The sequence below is a fragment of the Schistocerca cancellata genome, chromosome 11, assembly GCF_023864275.1.
Source record: "Schistocerca cancellata isolate TAMUIC-IGC-003103 chromosome 11, iqSchCanc2.1, whole genome shotgun sequence".
Taxonomy (NCBI): domain Eukaryota; kingdom Metazoa; phylum Arthropoda; class Insecta; order Orthoptera; family Acrididae; genus Schistocerca; species Schistocerca cancellata.
In genome coordinates, this window is record NC_064636.1 from 21942865 (window position 1) to 21962720 (window position 19856).

At 46.8% G+C, this 19856-nt stretch overlaps 1 protein-coding gene and 1 pseudogene across 1 annotated transcript in view; one reads left to right on the forward strand and one right to left on the reverse strand.

Moving 5' to 3' along the window:
- LOC126108671 (basement membrane-specific heparan sulfate proteoglycan core protein) overlaps positions 1-19856 on the reverse strand; it is a 761963-nt gene that overhangs the window by 614649 nt on the left and 127458 nt on the right. The window lies entirely within an intron of this gene.
- LOC126109068 (5S ribosomal RNA) lies at positions 16809-16926 on the forward strand (annotated as a pseudogene).

A 19856-nucleotide genomic window follows, 5' to 3' on the forward strand; every position in this document is an offset into this window, starting at 1 on the left:
GTATTGCGATTTAACAAACATCTTTCTTTTTGAGATTTTTCATGTTATTGGTCGCGTAAGAAAAAGTACGGGTACTTATTAAAAAAACCGTAAGTTGGCGTTGAAAATAATATTTGCCTTCGGTTTAGAGTGTGTCCATAGTATTTACTTTGACGAAGCCCTGCCTCACATTCATACCCGTGAAAGTCGTTCTTCAGCATGTATTGTTGTTCCAGAGATATTTGCGCTGAAACGTTTAAGTGGACCATTCTGTATAGTACATCGATGTTCCATGAGCCACCTTTACACTCCATGGCGGAACGTTTCTCCGATACGATTAGTTTGTTTCGTGCTTCCCTAATCCAATCGCACATGGCGCGTAGCATGAACGACTGGGAAACAAATCCCTTCTACTGCACGTCTTTGCCTTTCATATTCTGAGTGGTAGTAGTATGGACAAAAAAGAAGAAAAAATGTCTAGTAAACATGGGCTCTAAACTGGATATCTTAAAGAGTTACGAGCATATGTTCGTCTCCGCTACTATGATACACGTGTCTTCTAGAGAACAAGTGCTCATAGCTCCTACGGTATGCATTTGGGAACCAATGTTTACCAGCCAATTTTTTCTTGTTTTGCTCCATACTACGGCCTCCCAAAATATATAAAGCAAAGTGTTTGCTTTAGAAGAAATTTGTTTCACAGTATCGAAGATGAAGAAGGTAAGCATTCTACAGCCCCTGTTTATTAGACTTTCTTGCTTCGAACGATTGTTTCTCTCAAGTGTCTGAATACTGAAATTTCGTCTTGGGACACTTTGTATACTGGAGGAGGTAACATGTCGCCTAACAGTTTCAACAGTAAACCCTCTCCGTGACGCACAATGCCTCTCTTGTAGCGTGTGCCACTGGAGGTCGTTGGGTATCCCCGTAACGCTCCCTCGCCGACTAAACGATTCCGTGGCGAAACGCGCGGCTCTTCTCTGGATCTTCTCTGTCTCTTCTGTCAGTCCTACCCGGTAAGGGCCCCAGAGTGCTAAGTAGCGCTCACGAATTTGCCTCGCAATTTTTCTGTAACCCACTTCTTTCGTGGATGAATTACATATGCTTAACATCGTTCCAACGACTCTTAGATGGAATGTGCTGTCTCTACTATTTGTTCTAAGTCTTCATTCCATTTTATGTCCTAATGGAGGGTTACTCCTACAGTTTGGATTCCGTAGAAATGTTGGAACACGTGAGGCAATACTGACCCTACGAATTATCTTAGAAAATAGATTAAGGGAGGCAAACCTACGTTTCTAGCGTTAGAGAAAGCTTTTGACAATGTTGTCTGGAATACTCTTTTTCAAATTCTGAAGGTGGTAGGGGGAAAATACAGGGAGCGAAAGGCTATTTACAATTTGTACAGAAACCAGATGGCAGTTATAAGAGTCGAGGGGCACGAAAGGGAAGCAGTGGTTGGGAAGGGAGTGAGACAGGGTTGTAGCCTCTCCCCAATGCTATTCAATCTCTATATTGAGCAAGCAGTAAAGGAAACAAAAGAAATATTCGAAGTTGGAATTAAAATCAATAGAGAAGAAATAAAAACTTTGAGGTTCGCCGATGACATTGTAATTCTGTCAGAGACAGCAAAGTACCTGGAAGACCAGCTGAACGGAATGGACAGTGTCTTGAAAGGAGGATATAAGATGAACATCAACAAAAGCAAAACGAGGATAATGGAATGTAGTCGAATTAAATCGGGTGATGCTGAGGGAATTAGATTAGGAAATGAGACACTTAAAGTAGTAGATGAGATTTCCTATTTGGGGATTAAAATAACTGACGATGGTCGAAGTAGAGAGGATATAAAATGTAGACTGGCAATGGCAAAGAAAGCGTTTCTGAAGAAGAGAAATTTGTTAACATCGAGTATAGATTTAAGTGTCAGGAAGTCGTTTCTGAAAGTATTTGCATGGAGTGTAGCCATGTGTGGAAGTGAAACATGGACGATCAATAATTTGGACAAGAAGAGAATAGAAGCTTTCGAAATGTGATGCTACAGAAGAATGCTGAAGACTAGATGGGTAGATTACGTAACTAATGAGGAGGTATTGAATAGAATTGGGGAGAAGAGGATTTTGTGGCACAACTTGACTAGAAGAAGGGATTGGTTGGTAGAACATGTTCTGAGGCATCAAGGGATCACCAATGCAGCATTGGAGGGCAGCGTGAAGGGTAAAAATCGTAGAGGGAGACCGAGAGAGGAATAGACTAAGCAGATTCGGAAGGATGTAGGTTGCAGTAGGTACTGGGAGATGAAGAAGTTTGCACAGGATAGAGTAGCATGGAGAGCTACATCAAACCAGTCTGTGGACTGAAGACCACAACAAGAACAACAACTCCTACATATTTTACGGTTGTTACTATTTCCTGCGGTCCGCCTCCATCGCTGAGTGATCAGCGGGCTGACTGCCATGCGGGGGACGTGGCTTCGATTCCCGGTGCTACCAGGTTAATTTTTTCCCCTTATTGGGCGGTTTGGTGTGAGATGCTGTCAGTTTCGTGATTGCAGATTGAGGATCTACTTGACCGAGAAGTAGCGGCTCCAGGTCACGGAAACTGACAATGGCTGGCCGGCCGGGCTTCCATACCGCATCCAATGACGCCACTGCCGAAGGATGACACGGCGGTCGGTCGGTCCCGGTGTGCCCCACAGGTCCAGTAGACGGAGCTTACGTTTACTATCGCCAACGGTCTGTCTCCAGTAAAGCGGTACAGCATTTGTACAGTACAGCACTGGACTTTTCCACCAGTTTCTGCGCAACACGCTACAATTACGAGCATCTACGTTCGTGGCCAGCTGCCAGTCTCTTGAGCAATCGATGGGCCTACGCATTTCGCTACAGTTTCCTAGCGCTGCGACTTCTCTGTACGCAACAGCATCAGTTGCGAAAAGCCTCGCGGAATTTGCGATGTTATCCATCAGATCATTATGCATTAGATCATCAGTATAAATTGTAAACAGCTGTGGCCCTATAACACTGCTATGGTGTACTCCGGGTATTAATTTTACATGTGTCGATTTTGTTCCCTTAAGAGCGACGTGCTGAGTTCTATCTGTAAGGCAGTCTTGAGTCCAGTCCCAAATCTGGTCCGATACTCGGTAAGCTCGCAGTTTTCTCTGTAAACGGCAGTGTGGGACGGTGTCACATGCCTTTCTGAAGTCGAGGAATACGGCATCAACCTGAACCCCGTTGTCCACAGAGCTGTGGATCTAATGGAGAAACAAGAGTGAGATGAGTTTCGCAAGGTCTCTGTGGAATCTGCGACGATTTTAATAGGAGAGATTCACATTCTCCAAACTCGCGATCATGTGTGAACATAAAACGTGTTACTGTGTGAAAAACAGGAATGACTTAAATTTTTTTTTTTCTTTTTTTTTTTTTTTTTTGCAATGGCCAGGTACCCTTCGTACGACGCAAGCGCGAAAGTATTAGTTACATGAAGCACACAAACACGAAAGGAATTGAAAGTCTAGACAATTATTTCCCCTTTCATCTTCCTCTTCTGGCATCAATTCCCGATTTTTTTAAGGATACTCACTGGAGAGGTTTTCGTTCACCCTGGACTTCACATTCATTTCGTCTGTTTTTTTTTTCATCGCTTATTAATTTTCGAGTGAGCACATTCAATCATTTACATACGTAGAAGCTGTGAAAGAAGGTATACATAATAAAACGCATTACGACTGCTTAAAAATGAGTCTACAAATATACCAAATGCTATCAGAGTGATGTTGCTTTGCTTTATAAGGTCTCATCTTTGTTTCCAGCTTGGGTAGAGACAGGACCAGCTTGGGTAGAGACAGGACGAGCAGTGAATATCGTCATGGCTGCCTCTCTTCTACAGTTTTTCTCCGCTCTTAGAATTGGAGGCGCAAACAGGGAACCCGTCCAGCATTCTTTTAACTGTCTCGTAGCGCGAATATCCCCCCAACCCCTTCCAACCGTTGGTTCTTTCGCTGAGTACATTGCAGCCCCGTCTTCCTGAAACGCGGGCATTGGATCTTTTACTTCTTCACTCCACACAGTTTCTCTGCATCTATCAAATCCTGCTTATGGAAGTGGGAGGAATACTCTCAGATGTCTGATCCTTTACTGCCTCCACAGTCCTAAAGTGTAAGAGAAGAACACACTTATATTTGAAAAGTTCACGCCACATTTTTGTGTAAATTGAAGCCGTACTCTTATACGAATGTAACATTTATTTCTGCCTAACAACGGACAGCTCAGGCGAAAAAAGTCAGGATGACGGACTCAGAATGCAAAAGCGCCATAGGAAGAGGAATCACGTCTAAACCGATCTCCAAAGACCTCCGTACAACATTTTTGTTGTGAAGATATTTTGAAAGTTAAGTGAGTTTTGACAAAAACCACCTCGCGAAATATGTGGAAACTTGGGTTGCACTATTACTGTCTATTGTTCCACAAGGACTGTTAAAGATTACGTCTGTATTAGCAGAAAATGAAGAAAAAAGTATTTCAGTGCTTCGTTAAATATATTTTTGGGAGTTCTAATTACATTGTCAATGCATCTAATAGAGATTTATTGAGAGGTCTTTTTCCGAAACATTTAAAGAATTGAAAGTGCCTAAAACGTTAGCTGTTTTTTGTGGATATGCAATACACACAGAGGTATTTGTCTAACAGAAATAATTTTTGGTCTCCCCAGGTAACTGTAACGTGATCTCAAGACACAGAGGAATTACAGACTGTGGCTGCGGGTGGCTTAAATCAATGGGGTAAGTGGAAAATTAGTGCCGGCTGGGATTCCAACTCGGGTCTGCTGATTACTTGGTAGGTGCTCCGACCACTAAGCCATCCTAACTCAGCGGTCGTCGCAACTGCACGGACCAACCCATCACGCCTCCTGTCACACGCAAATACTCACCTTATGCCCACACTTCTGATGTAGTGCCCTTTGCCCGTTACACTCAACACTCGGCGTATATCGCCGATACCCGTAAGCGTTCGACCGTGGTGTGCACCTCCACGGAAGATATCACTGGCTGTCTCACATTAGTTGTATATACGTGCTGTCTGTCCTTTCGGACATGTCCGAGAGAACAGACACCATATATGTATAATACGATCAACAACTTGTGGTCAGCATTAATAACTGCTGGAAAGAAGGTATTGTCAGTATACATTTTCAGGAGCTCAAATGATTTTAACCTAGCGTCTTACAATGCTTTGATGAGCAATATGTCTCGCAACCTCTTAATTAATAAAAAAAATTTAAAATGTCAGTAGCTGTGTGTGGACATCCTAGCGTAACTGCGCGAAAAGCTAATATATGAAGGAGGGCACATGTGTATTTCTCTTGTAAAAATAGCTTCTGGTGGCCGCTAGGGGACTGTAATATGGGCAAAATTATTTGTTCACCATTAATAGTGTTGTAAAGAAGAAGTCAGTACAAGAGTAGCGACAATGTGGGGGCTGCAGCAGAAATTACGTTTCCTGTTCACCTTATGGTGCTCGTGTGGGACATACCTCTCTCGCTGTTTCACTAATTTACACTGCTTACAAGAAAAGATGATTTTTTTTATTTGACAACAGGTTAATCGATACAGTACTAAAAACCTCGAATTAATTGTTAAACTGAAATATGAAGCGCGAAATGCAGTACACAAAATACACTTGCGCGAATAGCTTCTGGTGTCCCCCAAGGTTCAATGAAATGCTCAAAACTACTTCTACGCTCAGTAAAAATTGCTCGTAAGATATTCTACTTACAAAGTCGGTTCTTCCTAAAGAAATTGGGCGGCTTAGAAATTTTTAATGCTCGTGAAAATGCTCCAGACACTTTAACAAAGGAAACAATACTTAGAGATACGAAACACCCTCTTTTGGTGAGCGATAAATGTCAAGTAGTTAGAAGTCGACTGTAAATCTCTGTCAGTTAAAAGTTGGCTCTACCGGCTAATCTGAGGGTCGTTTCGAGAAGTTTCCCACTACCGTCTCTTCCCAATGTAGCTCTTGTTTAGGGCACTGCCCAAATAACAAAAAAAAAACTTCAGTTGCGCTAATCAATGTATACTAAGAGAAAGAAATTCAATACACAATACTGTTGGGCAATGGCCTTGTACGAGTAACGTCTGGTGTCCCCCAAGGCACTTTATCACGACCGAAGCTATTTCTGTTCTCTGTATCACTTGTAACGAATTTTTACTTACAAAGGAGGGTATTCGAAAGTTTATTTCAACGACTCAGAAGCGCATGTCAAAGACCACTGATGTGTTCTCCACCTACTTCTAGACACAAAATAATGCTTGTATGTGTGAACTGTTCGCGTTTGCATGAGATATGACAGTATTATACAAATCATATTGCAGTGTAACGTGTGTGGGCTTCTCTACAGCTTATCTAGGTGTCACTTACATAAAATTTCGAGTAGCAAAGACACAATACAAAAAAATAAGAATGTTATATGAATAAGTACAGAAATAAAGCCCCCAGGCAAAGATGTAAGTATACACAGGTACATGTTCGTCTTCTCCTATTACAGTTCGGCATGGCTCAATACGCCATACATGATCACTATAATTTCCATCCTACATTACTGCAGCAGTTTAGCGAAATCCTACCTGTAATGTCGGGTCCAAAGGATCAGAAAGATGCTTCCAACACGGCCGACAGATCTCCGGAGAGAGATATCGTACAGCGGCTGGAACCAGCTTCCTTTTTCGTACAAAATGGAACCTTTTTTTTTTATCTCTGAGACACATGTGGTCATTACTCGGCCATATTCGGCCCAGAGAACACGGCTGTTACCAGTAATAAGGCAGCCCCTTAATGAAATCGCTCACAAAAAGGAAGGAGTCAACAGTCGGGCAGAACAGGGTGTGTTGTTGATATGCACATCGTGTGCGACCACTTGCTTACCTTGGGCTGCCGCGTGTGGAACCAGCAGGTGCAGGGCGACCGCAGACACCAGCAGAAGCTGGCGGCACGTCAAAGGCGCCGCCGGCGATTTTCCGGGCGGAGGAAAAGCCATTTTCCCCGATATTTTTCCCTACCTATTTGCCTCAAGCGATACTCATAGCAGATTCCGCCGCGGGCGAAATTGTTTTGGCAGTTCCCGCTGACTAGACACCGGTAACGGAGCGACTAGAAAAGTGTGCGAAGTAACCAGCCTGGGACTCGTTACTACGCTTAAACTATTCAGAAAAAGAATACTGAAGCTAATTTTTTTTCCCGTCCTTCGCGCTCAAACGGCGGATGGCGACATGCTTCGCGTGCGCGAAATCTGGTGAAAGATGTCGCGAGCGCGGGCTACGAGACTGTCGCGAAGTCCCGGCAGAGAGAGAGAGAGAGAGAGAGACACACACAGAAAGCTGTACGGTATGTTCTGTGTGTGTGTTTCTCCCTGACCGCTTGCTGCTACGACGCGCAACGTGCGGCAGCAGTTTTGCGACTGATGAGCGACGAGTTCGAATGGCGCCCGGCTTGGCGCCGGCGTTTGACCGCTCGGCTGTCTCCGTGGCACTTCGGCCGGCCTCGGCGGGCCGCGTGGTGGGGGGAACAGAGCGAGACAGACAGCTGACGGCTCATCCGCGCATTAGCTCCGCGCGTCCCACACGGCATCGTACCGGGACCGCAACTATTCGCGACAGTCATTATCGGCCGTAATGCGAAACTGCATCGTATAAGCTGCGCCACTTTACTGTATGTTCTTAGGAGCACTTAAGGACTTTTGCACTTTTTTCCCCTCACCGTTATTCCGTTCCAAATGCGGCATCGTACACACAGTAAACTGCAATAAAAACCTATGTAAAGCCTTCCTCAACGAATAGTGGTAGCGTTTACACACTACTGGCCATTAAAATTGCTACACCAAGGAGAAATGCAGATGATAAACGGGAATCCATTGGACAAATATATTATACTACAACTGACATGTGATTACATTTTCACGCAATTTGGGTGCATAGATCCTGAGAAATCAGTACCCAGAACAACCACCTGTAGCCGTAATAACGGCCTCGATACGCCTGGGCATTGAGTCAAACAGAGCTCGGATGGTGTGTACAGGTACAGCTGCCCATGCAGCTTCAACATGGTACCACTGTTCATCGAGAGTAGTGACTGGCATATTGTGACGAGCCAGTTGCTCGGCCACCATTGACCGGACGTTTTCATTTTGGTGAGAGATCTGGAGAATGTGCTGGCCATGGCAGCAGTCGAACATTTTCTGTATCCAGAAACGCCCGTACAGGACCTGCAAATTACGGTCTTGCATTATCCTGCTGAAATGTAGGGTTTTGCAGGGATCGAATGAAGGGTAGGGTAACACATCTGAAATGTAACGTCCACCAGGCAACGCCGGTCAACTGCTGTTTGTGTATGAGAAATCGTTTGGAAACTTTCCTCATGTCAGCACGTTGTAGGTGTCGCCACCGGCGCCAACCTTGTGTGAATGCTCTCAAAAGCTAATCATTTGCATACAACAGCATCTTCTTCCTGTCGGTTAAATTTCGCGTCTGTGGCAGGTCATCTTCGTGGTGTAGCAGTACGTAATTTTCTGTCCCTAACTGACATAGGGGATCCAGTATTAGACCCAGAATTTAAGCGAACTTTGGAAGACTTAAGATCGACTAAGGCACAACGGATAAATAAAAACATTCCATCAGAATTTCTAAACTCACTGAGGGAAGTAGCAACGAGACAACTAATCCCGTTGCTCTAACGGTTCAAACGGCTATGAGCACTATGGGACTTAACATCTGACGTCATCAGTCCCCTAGACTTACAAACTACATAAACCTAACTCCTAACTAACCTAATAACATCACACACTTCTATGGCCGAGGCAGGACTCGAACCTGCGACCGTAGCAGCAGCGCGGTTGCGGACTGAAGCACCTAGAACCGCTCGGCCACACCGGCCGGCAAATGAGTTACGAAATGACGTGTAATTCACGACACTGCCGCCAGGAGAGTAGTAGGCAGCAATGGCTGACAATGGAACACTGACGACACAGCAAAGATCGGCAATTGTGTTACTTTTTCACGGAACGAAAAGCCTTGTTGTGACTCAGAGGCGTTTTCGAGCACAGTTTAACACGCGATGGGCCCCTTGCGAGAATACCATCCACAGGTTGTACGATAAATTTGTGCAGGAAGGAACAGACAGTATTTGAAGCGAAGCGACCTCGGCCTAAGCCTGTTTGTTCGCCGGAGAATATTGAAGCGGTACGAGTTGCTGTACAGAGAAGTCCCGGGAAATCGTGTAGAAAGGCAGCAGTGCAACTGGGAATATCCAGACGCTCCGTTCAACGCATTATTAAAAGTGACCTCCATATGTACCCATACAGGATGACCTGTGCACAGAAGCTCACTGAAGAACACAAGCAGCAGAGACTACTGTTTGCTCAGTGGGCGGAGGATAGGGAAGAAACTCTCAACAACGTTTGGTTTTCAGACGAGGCGCATTTTCATTTAAGCGGTGTGGTTAACAAACAAAATGTACGCTTTTGGGCCACTGAAAACCCACAACTGCTTCACGAATGACAACATTACGCTCCGAGGATTACAGCGTGGGCAGCAGTTTCCAGTCACGGACTTATTGGACCATTTTTCTTCGAAGAAACTGTGAACAGCGAGCGTTATTGGAGCATGCTTGGCAATAGCTTCATTCCACAGCTTGTTGCTACTGCCTTGCCCTTCGACACGCAGTGGTTCGTGCAAGATGGAGCAAGGCCACATACTGCAAATACTGTGTTGGAGTTTTTACACGAGCATTTCGACATGCGGATCATTTCACTCAGGTTTCCAGGTCGCTTCAATGACGGACAAAATTGCCCTCCTCCCCCCCCCCCCCCCCAATATTCCAGACCTCAATCCATGTGACTTTTTTCTTTGGGGGTTCCTAAAGGAAAAAATTTTCCCGAAACGTCCACGTGATTTAATGGAGCTCAGAAGAGTTATTCTTCAAGCTTGGAGTGAAATTACGGAGGACATGTGCCGTAGGGTAATCACTAACTTCAGTGTTCGTTTGAAGGAAGCTAGGAAACGAAATGGTGGACATATTGAACATGTGTTGAGTTAGAAGAAATCTGCATGGACGGCTCTTCATTGTAGTATATGTTCCTTTCAGATTGTATTGACAATAAAGTTTATATTAAAAAACAAAACGGTAACACTTTTCGTGCGCCACCCTGTAGACACATAAACACAACAAAGTTAGGAAACTACTGCGAAAGCAAAGAGAGCTTCACTGCAAGTTTAAATGCAGCGAAAACCTTACAGAAGCTAAACGATGTCAAAGTTAGCGTAAGGAGGGCTATGCGTGAAGCGTTCAGTGAATTCGAAAGCAAAATACTAGGTACCGACTTGACAGAAAATCCTAGGAAGTTCTGGTCTTACGTTAAATCAGTAAGTGGCTCGAAACAGCATATGCAGAAAAGAGCACAGGTAGTTCCAGTTTTCAAGAAGAGTCGTCGAGCAGATGCCCAAAACTATAGGCCTATATCTCTGACATCGATTTGTTACAGAATTTTAAAACATGTTTTTTGCTCACGTATCAGTCGTTTCTGCAAACCCAGAATCTACTCTGTAGAAGTCAACATGGATTCCGGAAACAGCGATCGTGTGAGACCCAACTCGCTTTATTTGTTCATGAGACCCAGAAAATATTAGATACAGGCTCCCAGGTAGATGCCATTTTCCTCGACTTCCGGAAGGCGTTCGATACAGTTCCGCACTGTCGCCTGATAAACAAAGTAAGAGCCTACGGAATATCAGACCAGCTGTGTGGCTGGATTGAAGAGTTTTTAGCAAACAGAACACAGCATGTTGCTCTCAATGGAGAGAAGTCTACAGACGTTAAAGTAACCTCTGGCGTGCCACAGGGGAGTGTTATGGGACCATTGCTTTCCACAATATATATAAATGACCTAGTAGATAATGTCCAAAGTTCCATGCGGCTTTTCGTGGATGATGCTGTAGTATACAGAGAAGTAGCAAGATTAGAAAATTGTAGCGAAATGCAGGAAGATCTGCAGCGGATAGGCACTTGGTGCAGGGAGTGGCAACTGACCCTTAACATAGACAAATGTAATGTATTGCGAATACATAGAAAGAAGGATCCTTTATTGTACGATTATATAAAAGCGGAACAAACACTGCTAGCAGTTACTTCTGTAAAATATCTGGGAGTATGCGTGCGGAACTATTTGAAGTGGAACGACCGTATAAAATTAACTGTTGGTAAGGCGGGTATCAGGTTGAGATTCATTGGGAGAGTCCTTAGAAAATGTAGTCCATCAACAAAGGAGATGGCTTACAAAACACTCGTTCGACCTATACTCGAGTATTGCTCATCAGTGTGGGATCCGTACCAGGTCGGGTTGAGAGAGGAGATAGAGAAGACCCAAAGAAGAGCGGCGCGTTTCGTCACAGGGTTATTTGGTAAGCGTGACAGCGTTACGGAGATGTTTAGCAGACTCGAGTAGCAGACTCTGCAAGAGAGGCGCTCTGCATCGCGGTGTAGCTTGCTGTCCAGGTTTCGAGAGGGTGCGTTTCTGGATGAGGTATCGAATATATTGCTTCCCCCTACTTATACCTCCCGAGGAGATCACGAATGTAAAATTCGAGAGATTCGAGCGCGCACGGAGGCTTTCCGGCAGTCGTTCTTCCCGGGAACCGTACGCGACTGGAACAGGAAAGGGAGATAATGACAGTGGCACGTAAAGTGCCCTCCGCCACACACCGTTGGGTGGCTTGCGGCGTATAAGTGTAGATGTAGATGTAGAAATGGTAGCCGCGCGATGCGTCCAATGTGATTTGCCAGGAAATCGTCAGAAGTTGCCGAGTGGGTTTGGCCTGGAGCCCGGAGCTCTGTGAGCTGCGATGACGTGCTCCACACATGGAGTGGCGCCAGAAGGCGCAGCACACATGTGGCTGGCTGGCCGCTGTTGCTGCGTGGGGGCGCCTCGTACGTAGACTCGCCCTTGTGGAGGGCGCAACATGGCACAGGACGGGAGTTTAACCGGATATCGGACGAGGTCTGCGTTTGTTCTAACGAGTTCTGAACGGGCAAAGATTTGCAGACGTAGAAGTGACTTCGGGAGTTCCGCAGTGGACTGTTAGAGGATAGGCGCTGTTTACAATTCAGTACCTGTTTAAAGTGTCTGGACGGCTCCTGTAACGCGCAACTGAATGCCGGTGCAACAGGACAGCAGTGACAGCTGAATGGATCGATAAGGGGGGCTCAGTCATTTCGGATGTCGCCTGACTAACAAATACGCCGATAAGGCGAAACATTACGACACTGCCCTCGGCGATGTTGGATGGCGCCTGGCTACGCTGCGGGCAGCTGATGCGGTAGCGAAAGTGTGCAAGCGGAGTAGACACGAACGGGGCATCAGCCTAAAGCGGAGATGGTTCAAATGGCTCTGAGCACTACGGGACTTAACATCTGAGGTCATCAGTCCCCTAGAACTTAGGACTACACTACTGGCCATTAAAATTGCTACACTAAGAAGAAATTCAGATGATAAATGTGTATTCATTGGACAAATATATTATACTAGAACTGACATGTCATTACACTTTCACGCAGTTTGCGTGCATAGATCCTGAGAAATCAGTACCCAGAACAACCAACTCTGGCCGTAATAACGGCCTCGATACGCCTGGGCATTGAGTCAAACAGAGTTCGGACGGCGTGTACAGGTACAGCTGCCCGTGCAGCTTCAACACGATACCACAGTTCATCGAGAGTAGTGACTGGCGTATTGTGACGAGCCAGTTGCTCGGCCAACATTGACCAGACATTTTCAGTTGGTGAGAGATCTGGAGAATGTGCTGGCCAGGGCAGCAATCGAACATTTTCTGTATGCAGAAACGCCCGTACAGGACCTGCAACTTGCGGTCGTGCATTATCGTGCTGGAATGTAGGGTTTCGAAGGGATCGAATGGAGGGTAGAGCCACGGGTCGTAACACATCTGAAACGTAACGTCCACAGTTCAAACTGCCGTCAATGCGAACAAGAGGTGACCGAGACGTGTAACCGATGGCACCCCATACCATCAAGCCGGGTGATACTCCAGTACGGCGATAATGAGTCCATGCTTCCAATGTGCGTTCAGCACGATGTCGCCAAACACGGATGCGACCATCGTGATGCTGCAAACAGAGCCTGGATTCATCCGAAAAAATGACGTTTTGCCATTCGTGCACCCAGGTTCGTCGTCGAGTACACCACCGCAGGCGCTCCTGTCTGTGATGCAGTGTCAAGGGTAACCGCACCCACGGTTTCCGAGCTGATAGTCCGTGCTGCTGCAAACGTCGTCGAACTGTTCGTGCAGATGTTTGTCGTCTTGCAAACGTCCCCATCTGTTGACTCAGGGATCGAGAGGTCGCTGTACGATCCGTTACAGCCGTGTGGATAAGATGCCTGTCATCTCGGCTGCTAGTGATTCATCTCGGCTGCTAGTGATACGAGGCCGTTGGGATCCAGCACGGCGTTCCGTATTACCCTCCTGAACTCACGGATTCCACATTCTGCTAAGAGTCATCGGATCTCGACCGACGCGAGGAGCAATGTCGCGATACGATAAACCGCAATCGCGATAGGCTACAATCCGACCTTTATCGAAGTCGGAAACATGAAGGTACGCATTTCTCCTCCTTACACGAGGCATCACAACAACGTTTCACCAGGCAACGCCGGTCAACTGCCGTTTGTGTATGAGAAATCGGTTGGAAACTTTCCTCATGTCAGCACGTTGTAGGTGTCGCCACCGGCGCCAACCTTGTGTGAATGCTCTGAAGAGCTAATCATTTGATATCACAGCATCTTCTTCCTGTCGGTTAAATTTCTCATCTGTAGCACGTCATCTTCGTGGTGTAGCAATTTTAACGGCCATTACTGTACTTAAACCTAAATAACCTATGGACATCACACACATCCATGCCCGAGGCAGAATTCGAACGTGTGGCCGTAGCAAGCGCGTAGCTCCAGACTGTAGCGACTAGAACCGCTCGCCCACTGGGGCCGGGTAAAGCGAAGAAATGGGCTGCGAATGGGGGAATCCACTGAGATAAGTGACTCTGAAAAAGGGCAGAGTACTATTATGCAAAGTCTGTGAACGAGAATCGCGAAACCGGCGAAGCTGATGGAGTGTTCACGTGCTACTGTCGTGAGCATCTACTGAAAGAAGCTGTTTTTGGTGAAGTGAAAAGTGTTTTACTACGTTATTTGTGGAAATACTACTGTTACAATTACGTGGGCATGATGCGGACAATGAAAGTGCCTGCCACACGAAAACATGACAAGCTGCCTGTAGTAAGTAACAGACAAGTGATCCAGAAATTCATGCACACCAAATGTAAAGAATAAATAAAAACGAAAACCCACAGATGATGGCATAGTGGTGCCTAAACATGTCTGGAAACTGAGAAAAAACGGTGTTTTGCATAATTGGTGGACCTCACATCCGAGAATTTTAACTGCAAACACGGCCAATACAAGAAGCTGCAAATCAAAATGACGTCAGTTACGATTGCATTGGGCACGGGACTATCGGGATTATACTGTCGATCAACGGAAACGTCTCGGCTCTTCGGGTAAATCACATTTGCCAGACGTTGTGGCCGAGCGGTTGTAGGCGCTTCAGTCCGGAACCACGCTGCTGCTACGGTCGCAGGTTCGATTCTCTGCCTCGGTCATGAATGTGTGATGTCCTTAGGTTAGTTAGGTTTAAGTAGTTCTAAGTCTAGGGGACTGATGACCTCAGATGTTAAGTCCGATAGTGCTCAGAGCCATTTTTGAACCAATGCGAAAATATTTTGTTGACGCCGATCTACGTTTTTGGACCCAGGCGAGGCGTAAAGCTTTGTATCGTGCAGTCATCGACGGTATTCGAGTGGGCCTTCAGCTCCGAAAGCTTATATCGATGATGTCTCGTTGAATGGTTCGCACGCTGACACTTGTAGATGGGCTGCACTGAAATTTGCGGAATGGTTGTACTTCTGTCACGTCGAACGATTCTCTTCACTCGTCGTTGATCCCATTCTTGCATTCTCTTTCCGGCCGCAGCGATGTCGGAGATTTTATGTTCTACCGGATTCCTGATATTCACGGTACACTCGCGAAATGGTCGTACAGGGAAAATCACAACCTCGGAGATGCTGTGCCCCATCACTCGTGCGCCTACTGCAACACCACGTCCAAACTCACATAAATCTTGATAACCTGCCACTGTAGCATTAGTAACCTTTCTAACAACTGCAACAGACGCTTGTTCTCTTATCTAGGAGTTCTTGACCACCGCAGCGCCGCATTCTTCCTGTTTACACATCTCTTGTGGTGTCACCGCCAGACACCACACTTGCTAGGTGGTAGCTTTAAATCGGCCGCGGTCCATTAGTACATGTCGGACCCGCGTGTCGCCACTGTCAGTAATTGCAGACCGAGCGCCACCACACGGCAGGTCTAGAAAGACGTACTAGCACTCGCCCCAGTTGTACGACGACTTTGCTAGCGACTACACTGACGAAGCCTTTCTCTCATTTGCCGAGAGACAGTTAGAATAGCCTTCAGCTAAGTCCATGACTACACCCTAGCAAGGCGCCATTAACCATATCTGGAGAGTGTCTCATTTGTATAGTCAATAGCGATGTACCACAAGGATGAATTAAAAGTTAAGTATCACTTAGCTACGAACTTTTCTTTATAGCATTAATAACGTATCCTGTTCCAGACTTCACGCCCGTCTGCGTTAGATAGCGTGCATTTCAGCCTCCTCTATCTACAAGGTGTTGGCACATTTGCCAACACATCATCTCTGTATTTGTGCGCGCCTGTACCAGTTTCGTTGGTGCTTCAGTGCAGTTTTGCAACCTCTCCGTCTTGTGTGCCAGGCGGGGAAAGCACCCTCTGCCGCGTGCCGGTATTGCGGCCTGCAGAGTTGCAAACTGCAGCTGTATACACCGCGAACGAGGTCGCAGCTAACGCGTGCAGACGCGGCTTGAGCAGATAAACACAGCGGTTCCGATCTACTTTATTTCCCGGGCTGCTTACGCAGTGGACGGGGGTGACTTGTGTGTGTTTACTTGCTGTCCGCTCGCGCCGAGGCACACTCCTCTCTGGGCGGACGCTTCGCTCGCCGCTCTGAACTCGGGGAGTGCAGCGGGCGAGTCGGCGCGCATTCTTTGGCACACACCTCGCCTGCTCCACTGGCCAGCTCGCCAGCCAACAGCTGCTCGCAGCTCTCGTCTTGTCCGGCCGCAAACACACACACACACACACACACACACACACACACACACACACACGAGCTGCGCGTGACAACCGCGTTATATCACACCTTTTTGTAGCACCCGTGTCATCCCCTAAGATTGGCATCCTCTTTGGTGTTCCCCACGGCTCGATACTTGGACCATTTTTATTCACATTTCTCACAGGGTCCGTTGTCGTACAACATCCATATGTTGTATTTTCTTACTCAGGTATTCTTTATTCATTCCAACCCTTATGTCATACTATTTTTCAGCCAACACTGCATCGGCATTCCGCAAGCCACCTTAAGGTGTGTGGCGGAGAGTACTTTCTATATCACAGTCACTGCTCCCCTTTTCCTGTTCGAGTCGCGAATGTTTCGCGGGAAGAACGATTGCTCGTAAGCCTCCGTGTGAACTCGAATGCCTCTAACTTCTATCTTCAGGTTCTTTTCGCGACATGTACCTAGGAAGAATCAATTTAGTATAAATTGCAGTTGTTTCAAAGAAAATGCCTTTTTCAAGCTCCACACAGAAATTTTTATTTTTATCTACGCACCCGGCAACGGCCTTGCCGCAGTGGATACACCGGTTCCCGTGAGATCACCGAAGTTAAGCACCGTCGGGCGTGGTCGGCACTTGGATGGGTGACCATCCGGGGCGCCACGCGCTGTTGCAATTTTTCGGGGTGCACTCAGGCACATGAAGCCAATTGAGGAGCTACTCGATCGAATAGTAGCGGCTTCGGTCAAGCATACCATCATAACGACCGGGAGAGCGGTGTGCTGATCACACGCCCTTCCTATCCGCATCCTCCATGAGGATGACACGGCGGTCGGACGGTCCCGGTAGGCCACTCGTGGCCTGAAGACGGAGTGCTACTATTTATGCACCCAGACGTGTTTCGCGTTTTTTACAAGGCGACTTCAGTGGGTGTCAGGTCTAATTCACTGCATCTAAGCAAATTAGAAGTTACATGACGCCCACTGGAGACGCCTTGTAAAAAAGGTGAAACGCGTCTGGGTGCCTAAATACAAATAAAAATTTCGATGTGGAGCTTCAAAAAGGCATTTTCTTTGAAACAATTGCATTTTATATACAACTGTTGCGAAAATGGCCGCTGCGAGTAACGTGTTAATCAATTTAGTGTCTGACTCCTTTATGAATGTACGCTCTCGGAACTTTACCAATAAACCACATCGTCATGCAGAACCACTTGTACCCTCTGCCACTGTATTTGGACGACCATCTCTCTGACGCTTCACCACATATTAAGTAAAGCTGTAGCGAAAAGCCGAGGTCTTTTGTGGCTGTTCTTTATTTCCTCTATTGATCGTATTTGGTAGGGATCCGACAGTGACGAACAATATTCAAGTTTTGGCCGAGTGAGGGTACTGTAAGGTACCTCCCTTGTGGGTCGTCTGCACTTCGTCACAACTCTTGCGATGAATCTGCGTTACCTGCGATTAGTCTTACGTCGCCGCTGCACTTAAACCGCTCCCTAAGCACAGGTCTACTCACACTACTTCTGATTGTTGAGTAATCGTCTAATCATACAATCATGGGTCTTTCCCTTTATTTAATTGCAACATTGTGTATTTGTTTACGTTGACGGTCAACTGTGAATCCCTGCACCAAGCGCTTTTCGCTACAAGTGTCTACTGTTCCAAGCCTTAAACATCTATCACGAATATACACTAGTGGCCATTAAAATCGCTACACCAAGAAGAAATGCAGATGATAAACAGGTATTGCTTGGACAAATATACTATACTAAAATGACATGTGATTACATTTTCACGCAATTTGGGTGCATAGATACTGAGAAATCAGTACCCAGAACAACCACCTCTGGCCGTAATAACGGCCTCGATATGCCTGGGCATTGACTCAAACAGAGCTTGGATGGCGTGTACAGGTACAGCTGCCCGTGCAGCTTCAACACGATACCACAGTTGATCGAGAGTAGTGACTGGCGTATTGTGACAAGCCAGTTGCTCGGCCACCATTGACCAGACGTTTCTAATTGGTGAGAGATCTGGAGAATGTGCTGGCCAAGGCAGCAGTCGAACATTTTCTGTATCCAGAAAGGAACGTACAGGACCTGCAACATGCGGTCGTGCATTATCCTGCTGGAATGTAGGGTTTCACAGGGATCGACTGAAGGGTAGAGCCACAGGTCGTAACACATCTGAAATGTAACGTCTACTGTTCAAAGTGCCGTCAATGCGAACAAGAGGTGACCGAGACGTGTAACCAATGGCACCCCATACCATCACGCCGGGTGATACGCCAGTATGGCGATGAGGAATACACGCTTCCAATGTGCGTTCACCGCGATGTCGCCAAACACAGATGCGACCATCGTGATGCTGTAAACAGAACCTGGATTCATCCGAAAAAATGACGTTTTACAACCAGGTTCGTCGTCGAGTACACCATCGCAGGCGCTCCTGTCTGTGATGCAGTGTCAAGGGTAACCGCAGCCACTGCCTCCGAACTGATAGTCCGAGCTGCTGCAAACGTCGTCGAACTGTTCGTGCAGATGGTTGTTGTCTTGCAAACGTCCCCATCTGTTTACTCAGAGATCGAGACGTGGCTGCACGATCCGTTACAGCCGTGCGGATAAGATGCCTGTCATCTCGACTGCTAGTGATACGAGGCCGTTGGGATGTAGCACGGCGTTCCGTATTACCCTCCCGAAACCTCGATTCCATATTCTGCTAACAGTCATTGGATGTCGACCAACGCGACCAGCAATGTCGCGATACGATAAACCGCAATCGCGATAGGCTACAATCCGACCTTATCAAAGTCAGAAACGTGATGGTACGCATTTCTCCTCCTTACACGAGGCGTCACAACAACATTTCACAAGTGAACGCCGGTCAAATACTGCTTGTGTATGAGAAATCGGTTGGAAACTTTCCTCATGTCAGCAGGTTGTAGGTGTCGCCACCGGCGCCAACCTTGTGTGAATGCCATGAAAAGCTAATCATTTGCATATCACAGCATCTTCTCCCTGTCGGTTAAATTTTCGCGTCTGTAGCACGTCATCTTTGTGTTGTAGCAATTTTAATGGGCAGTAGTGTATTTTCATCGTGGATGTGTGTTCACTTTTTGGCTGGATAACCACTGGGGCATGTTAACAAGTAAATCTCAGGGAGGGTGCGATGCGCAGTTCGTATCGTGTGTATTTCGGTTCGACTCGGAAATCTTCTAATCTTCAGCGGCGATTTCTTTGGAGACTTTGTCGCTGTTGCGTGGTACTGCCCTCGGAAAGTCATGACCGAGCACAGAGTATCAAATGCCACAAGTGCACAGAAAATGGAAGAGAATCAGTCGGTACGGCTGTGATACTGTATAGCGTCATCTCCTAAGTCAGCGGCAGCGCGCATTGTCCCGCCCCTACCCAGCGCTGTGTGTGTGTGTGTGTGTGTGTGTGTGTGTGTGTGTGTGTGAGCTGGCGGCGCCGTTTAATGGCGCGCCGTACCGGCCACTCGGCAGGCGGCTGACTGGGCTGCTCAGGACGCTGCCGGGGTCCGTGTCTGGCCGCCAGCACGCCAAATGTTAACGAGCCGCTACGCGCGCCGAGTGACTCGGTAATCG